Source organism: Neopelma chrysocephalum, unplaced genomic scaffold, assembly GCF_003984885.1.
Source record: "Neopelma chrysocephalum unplaced genomic scaffold, ASM398488v2 Primary Assembly neopelma1_24, whole genome shotgun sequence".
Lineage (NCBI taxonomy): Eukaryota > Metazoa > Chordata > Aves > Passeriformes > Pipridae > Neopelma > Neopelma chrysocephalum.
Window position 1 is genome coordinate 18461074 of NW_020897693.1, and position 6532 is coordinate 18467605.

A 6532-nucleotide genomic window follows, 5' to 3' on the forward strand; every position below is an offset into this window, starting at 1 on the left:
AGTCTAATGCATGCTAATGGATTTAAGGGCAGAAAACCCACAGCATGCTAAAAAGTAGTGCATGTTCATCGATCTGTGGAATCAGACAGCAACAGTGACTTCTTCACTTGTACATTTTATGGTTAAACCTTGCATGGACTTCTATCTTATGGAAAGTCTCAAGCTGTCAAATTTCCTTTATTTTTTTCAGCACACACCTCTAGAAGAAACTGTGGTATTTCTTTTGGGAGTAAACAGATATGCAACCAACAACATTTTAAAAGGATTTCAGAGTTTGAGGATGCTCCAGCCTCCTGATGCCGCATAGAAGTGCCACAGAAGGCAATATTAGGTCTATAAGCACTGACAGCAGCCAGTTGCCTGCTCACTATTGCAGCTTTTTAGGCTGCTATAGCCCAACAGGGACACATCCCCTGTCCCCAAGGAAGTCAAATGTGAAATAGTATCAAACTTCCACAAACTTTATCATTAAAAGTTACTTCAACAGGTGATGTTTAAGTACTATAAGAACATCAGTGGGAAAGACAGTGAACCTCAGAACACTGCCATTCTCTATATCGTGTGTTAATTACATTAGTTTACTTATGGTAAGGAATAAACAACTGGCCAAACCCAGGGATAACATTTTTCAAATTATGTAGGCAGGATCCCATGTAAACCAGAGTTCTAAACTCCATTGCTGTCTTTTTTAAGCAGAATCTCACTTGTGCACACAGCCTGTTCCCATTTTAACAATACTGGGAAGCTGTCTCTAAGAAGTGCTTCACAAAAAGCATCTGTGAGAATTTGCTCAGAAGTATCGTCCAGCTATTTGTTCCAGAAGTACAGAGTAGAAGATGAGACAGCTTAATTCCACAATATCATGTACACTACAGGGTGGCCAAAATCAGACCACATCAGTAGCTTACTTACATTAGAAGAAGGATTCAGGCCAACAGACCAGAGTAATTGCATCTCTAAGCCTAGAGATCTATCAGTGCAAGAAAAGCATGTGTGTCAGCTCATACCAAGACAACAAAACAATGAGTGCAATTCTGTGTACCTTGGACCCTAGGGTGGATAGTTCTGGTTAATTATTTCCACTGTATCAGTTACATGTTCTAGACAGTACAGTTGGGAGCACTGGTGGGAATTTTCAGCCCTACCTTTTTCACACAGTCAAGACTTTACAAGGGCTGATATTTAATCAGCCTTATAAAGCTTACTAAATAGGCCAGATTAGAGCTTTGAGGAGTTACTATAGGCAGTCATATCTATGAAATGAAAAGTCAGTATACATGCAAGGACAAGTCATACATAACTATGTATAACATATCCGTGCCCACTATGAAAGATCATAGCCATTATGTTACTTTATTCTCTCTCAGAAGGATCTGATTCTCCCATTAGTCACATATTAATTACCACAACTACTAGGGCCAGCACCAGCAGAAAGAGATTTTTGTGATAACCCGGCCTGTTCTCTCACTTTCACCTCTGCTTTTACCTGCAGATGATTCCCAGTGCTGGATACCTGTAGTCTGAATCTGTTTCTACACTTGTGAAAGGGGCAGAAAGAATAAGAAAGAACATAAAGCCCAACCCGGCTCCTGTGAAGCCACTGTAGCCTCAGGTTGGTCCAAGTTTGAACAAGACCGGCTAAAACATCTTACCACATTAAACTTGCTGCTAGTATTAGATCTTACCTACCTTTTAAAATGAGTCTCCACAAGGTTCTAAATAACACTATCAGCCTTGCCTGCTGTTTCTTTTCAGCTAGAACAAAACCAAACGTTTACATGGTTCAACAACTGTCACATTGCAGTAATGTTAAACCTTCTTTGAGAAAATGCCCTGAAGTTTCTCTTGTTGAAGCTTTTGTTCCAAACCAGAATATTCGAAGGGTACTTGTGTATCCAAGACACTGAAGGACACTGGTACTGGTGAAAGAGACAGTCTGAGACACGCCAGCAGTCATGTATGATCTGAAGCAATAGAGCTATCAAGGAAACCTGTATCCAACTGCAACTTTTTTGGTGCAGCTAGATTATTATATATGTATATGACCTCTGCCACCACAGATGTCCTTACACACCCTGTACCCTTACCTTCAAGATGTTTTTATCTTCAAGCACCATTTTTAATCAAATTTTGAAAGCCTGGGGTCCCAGAAGGAAGGTATCAAATAGAAAAACATGCTTCTTTGTTACTATCTAGAACAAATTCAGTTGCAGAGAAAATGAGTGAGGGACAGAAGAACAGAGGATTTGCAAGTAGGAGAAACTGCACTGTTGCCCATAAGCCATAAACTCCTGTGTACAGGCTTATGTGGGGAAGAGTGGGTTTAGTCTATTTAGTGGTAATTCATAAACAAGTCTTGTTTTTTTTCAGAGGTGCTCAGAGACTTTCCCAATAATTGAAAAGAACAACACAGTTGTCTACTGTACATGGTTAAATAACGCATTTTGAGACATATCAAGACCACACTACTTAAAACAAATTCTTACACCTATTATGGTGACATTTTTACAGAATTACTTCCAACAAAATTCTTGTGCCCATGACATTTGTTTCATTGTCAAAGACCACTACCAAAGAAATAAAGGACATCATCTTCCATCCTAGCCTTTCAAATGGGCAATAAAATTTAAGTTTTGCATATGTTCAAATTCATAATAGTTTAACAGAAGCATAAAGCTTTTTAACAAAAGCTGAAAGCAATTTAGCCATACCAAAGCAAACATTTTGTGGACACTAACTTCTGCATAAAAGAGTTAAATCTGAAGTATGAACTCCCACACAATTTTTTGCTTTGGATAAACACACTTACTTTTAAACCTATTTAAAAATGAGCTAAGATGATTTTGAGCTATCTCATAAAGCTATTCTCCTTTCTGGCTCTTCCTCTTCAGACAGTTATAACATCACAGCTAACTAAGACACAGTATCATCTTTAGATGGATTTTACATCTTCAAGTATATTGGCATTGTGATTAGGTCTTGCAGTTTTTTAATAGGCAACAGCTGTACTACTGCAATAGCTCTACCTGTATACCAGAGTGCAAACCAAATTTGTTGCATTGTTATAAACCAATGTATATATTACACACAAGTTTACTCATTATTCTATTACCTTATATAATTCTTTCCGTAACGGGTCTTTTATGAAATACTTAATCTCTCTTAAAGGACATCATATCCATTACCAGAACAGTTATGTAAGTCTTAAACACAGGGCAATCCTCAAATGTTTCTCAATTATGCCCCTGTTTAGTAACACATTTTGGCAAGTATCTGTCTCTTACTTCAGGCCGTGAGAGTTTTCCATGAAGACACAAATTAACACCTTCTTCTGCTATTCTGACAACATTGCTGTTTTAGGGGCAGCACCTAATGAGGAAAACAGGGATAAAATAAATAGCACCAGAGAATGATAGCCAGAGGGACAAATAGTAAACTGTGATTTTTCTGGTTATTATCCATATTTGAAAAGATCAAAACCACAATGAATCTCAGATGCATAGTAAACCACGAGAAAAAGACACAGCATCGTTTCATTTACAGACAGACAGCTGGAAATTCCACAACTAGAAGCATCAGTGATAGGTCTAGGAGGGATATGGATAACTAAAGAACACAGACTCCCCTGAACTCCTCCCAAGAAATTCTCCTAAGTAGAGAGAATTTCCTCAGGATACATTCATATCACATAAAGCAGGTGTTCCTTTTAGAAAAAAAGGAAAACACATTTTCCAAGGTATAAAAGAAAAAAACTGTTACTCTCACAGACACAAAAAAATTTCAGATAATTAAGAAAAGCAACCTGTAGTACACATAACATGAGTAGAAGGCATAAATGGAAATGAAAAAACAGCTTCATTTTCAAGCAACAGTTAGATTCCTCTGTAAGCAGGGACATCTCTTCCTGTGGGAAAGAGCTTCTTCCTCTGTAGTTACAATAGGTTTACCAAAATAAGAGCCCAAATCCTAACCAATGTTACTGCAAGACAAAATGGCATAGAGGACCCTATAGTATTGCTGGTCTAATTTAGGATCTAAAAAATACTATTAAATTTAATAATAAATCTATCATTGATTCCAAGTTCTTAAACAAAGCCTTCTGATCTCTTGTTTCTGGGGATCAGTGATAGGACCTGAGGGAATGGCATGAATCTGTGTAAGGGGAGGTTTAGGTGGGATATTTGGAAAAGGTTCTTCACCCAGGGGGTAGTTGTGCATTGGAACAGGCTCTCCAGGGAACTGGTCACAGCACCAAACTTGACAGAGTTCAAGAAGCATTTGGACACATGATGTGATTCTCAGGGTTGTCCTGTGCTGGGCCAGGAGCCAGATTCAATGATTCTTGTGGGTCCCTTTCAATTCAGGGTATGCTATGATTCTACCAAGTCTTCTTTTTTATTGTACATGATTTAAGAGAAAAAGGTCCAGTCATCTCCAGTCATCTCTGGAGCTCCAAACACCTGCAAAACCAACACAATTTCCTCTCCAAATAACAAGTCCTCATGTTGCTCCTTTCCTAAACAAAATAAGTGTTCACTAAATAGTAATACTGATTCTTCACTCAGTTACTGGTGATATAGGGTCTGAAACCAGCAGCCAACACACACTGATGCAGATTTGTACACACCCACTGCAATCTCGCATGCAGTGCACTGTTATGCTCACTTTAATTATTCTTTGATGCCACCAGAGATATCATTTCTACATGACTTAAAGAAGCCATTTACTACCTATTACTCAAATCTCACCACAGTCTGACAAAGTGTACTGACAATTAAAACAGAACTGGCCTAGAAGTCATATACATGGCATAAGAGCTTTCACTAGTACTTACTGCAGGGCCAAATTTCTTCTGGAAACAATCAACAATCGTGAACTCCGCATTCTTTTCTTCCTTCTTCTCTAAAATGAAGGGAAGAAAATCATTAGACACTTTCTCTAACTTGAATGCACTTTGCACCAGGTATGTATTTTAGATGTAGAATCACTCTACTTCTCTGGTTGGGCTAGTCATTCTTCCCTCTTTTCTTCCTAAACACGCACAGATTCCTGATCTGTTTGATTCAAATGCATACAGTCTATAGCATGACCCCAATCCTGTTTTTTAACAAAAAATTGGCTGTTTAAAAGTGAGTTGCAGCATTACCTTTTGTCATTATGATACCCAAATGAAAAAAAATAAATGTGTCAGTTAAAAAAATTACATCCATTTAAAAAAAAAAACACTCTAATTTCCAGCCTGGTCTAGGGAACGAGAAAGACTGTTGCAAAGACAAAACTAACAGACAGATCACATCAACTCTTGCTCATTTTTTGTTACTTCTGTAATTTTGGTATTTGAATTGTTAAATATAAAAGTGAATGCACAGTGAAATAGCTGAGTAATTTAGCATCTCAGTTGTGGAGAACGTACAAACAGCAGATTACCGTAAAATTACCAAAGTGCTGGATGTATTTTATACAAAAGTACTTGCAGATGCCCTATCCCTGGAAGTGTTCAAAATTAGGCTGGACAGGGCTCTGAGCAATGTGGTCTAGTGGAAGGTGTCCCTGGAACTAGATGACCTTTGAGGTCCCTTCCAACCCAAAATATTCTATGATTTTATTTTCTCCCCCACTACTCAGTTAAATGCAACTAACCTTTCTTTAGCCTATACAGGTCTTGTACTCTTGTCACAGCTCTATGAGAACAAAACAAGCTGGTTTTGGATCTCCACCTGTATATGTACACACCTGTATACGTTACAGCAGGAACCACATGTCCAAACCAATGCAAGCACCTGAGAGCCAGCACAGATCCAAAGAGCAATAGTCTTATTGAGCTTTGTGTTATCTGTCATGCCACATACATTTCAGGAACAAGTATAAGATTAAAACAGTCACCAGAGAGAAATTCTCACTGGCTGAAGCACTTTGATTTCTCCAAAAGATAAGCTATGCTGCTCAGCCACTTTTATAGTGGACAAGAGCTACAGGATAAACGTTCTCGTAAGCAGGTGAGTTTCCTTCTGATGTCTGCAGATAGGGAGCTCTGTACCTACCTTTCTGCGACCATTGTTTTTTCAGTATACATCCTGTTCTGATACAGACAAACCAAGAGATAACAGCCTCTGGGAAAGACATTATCTGACAAAGACTAACTACATTGCTTGACTAATATCCACATTACCTGAGAGGCAGTATTTTGAGCTGTCTGAGGCTCTGAGCTGGCTCTCTAAGGAGACGCAAGGAGAACTCCATGGGCCACAATCTGCTGCCTGTGTCTGCTCGTTTGTTCCCTTCAACAGCTGAAGTGCACCTGAACGAGCAAGGCAACCATACATAACACAGACGTCATAACATTATTAAGACTTCCATGCTGATAAAATGTGCAAAGGAAAATACTTCATTCAATACCCCCTACCTGTGTTCAGAAAATGAACTGCTGCATATGAAGCAACCTCTTAGTGCTATGTGCATGGCTCTTAAAGAAGTTCCCGAAGCTGCACAAAAAAGCTTATTTTGCACAAAAGTGCCTTTATTTCAGATAAAA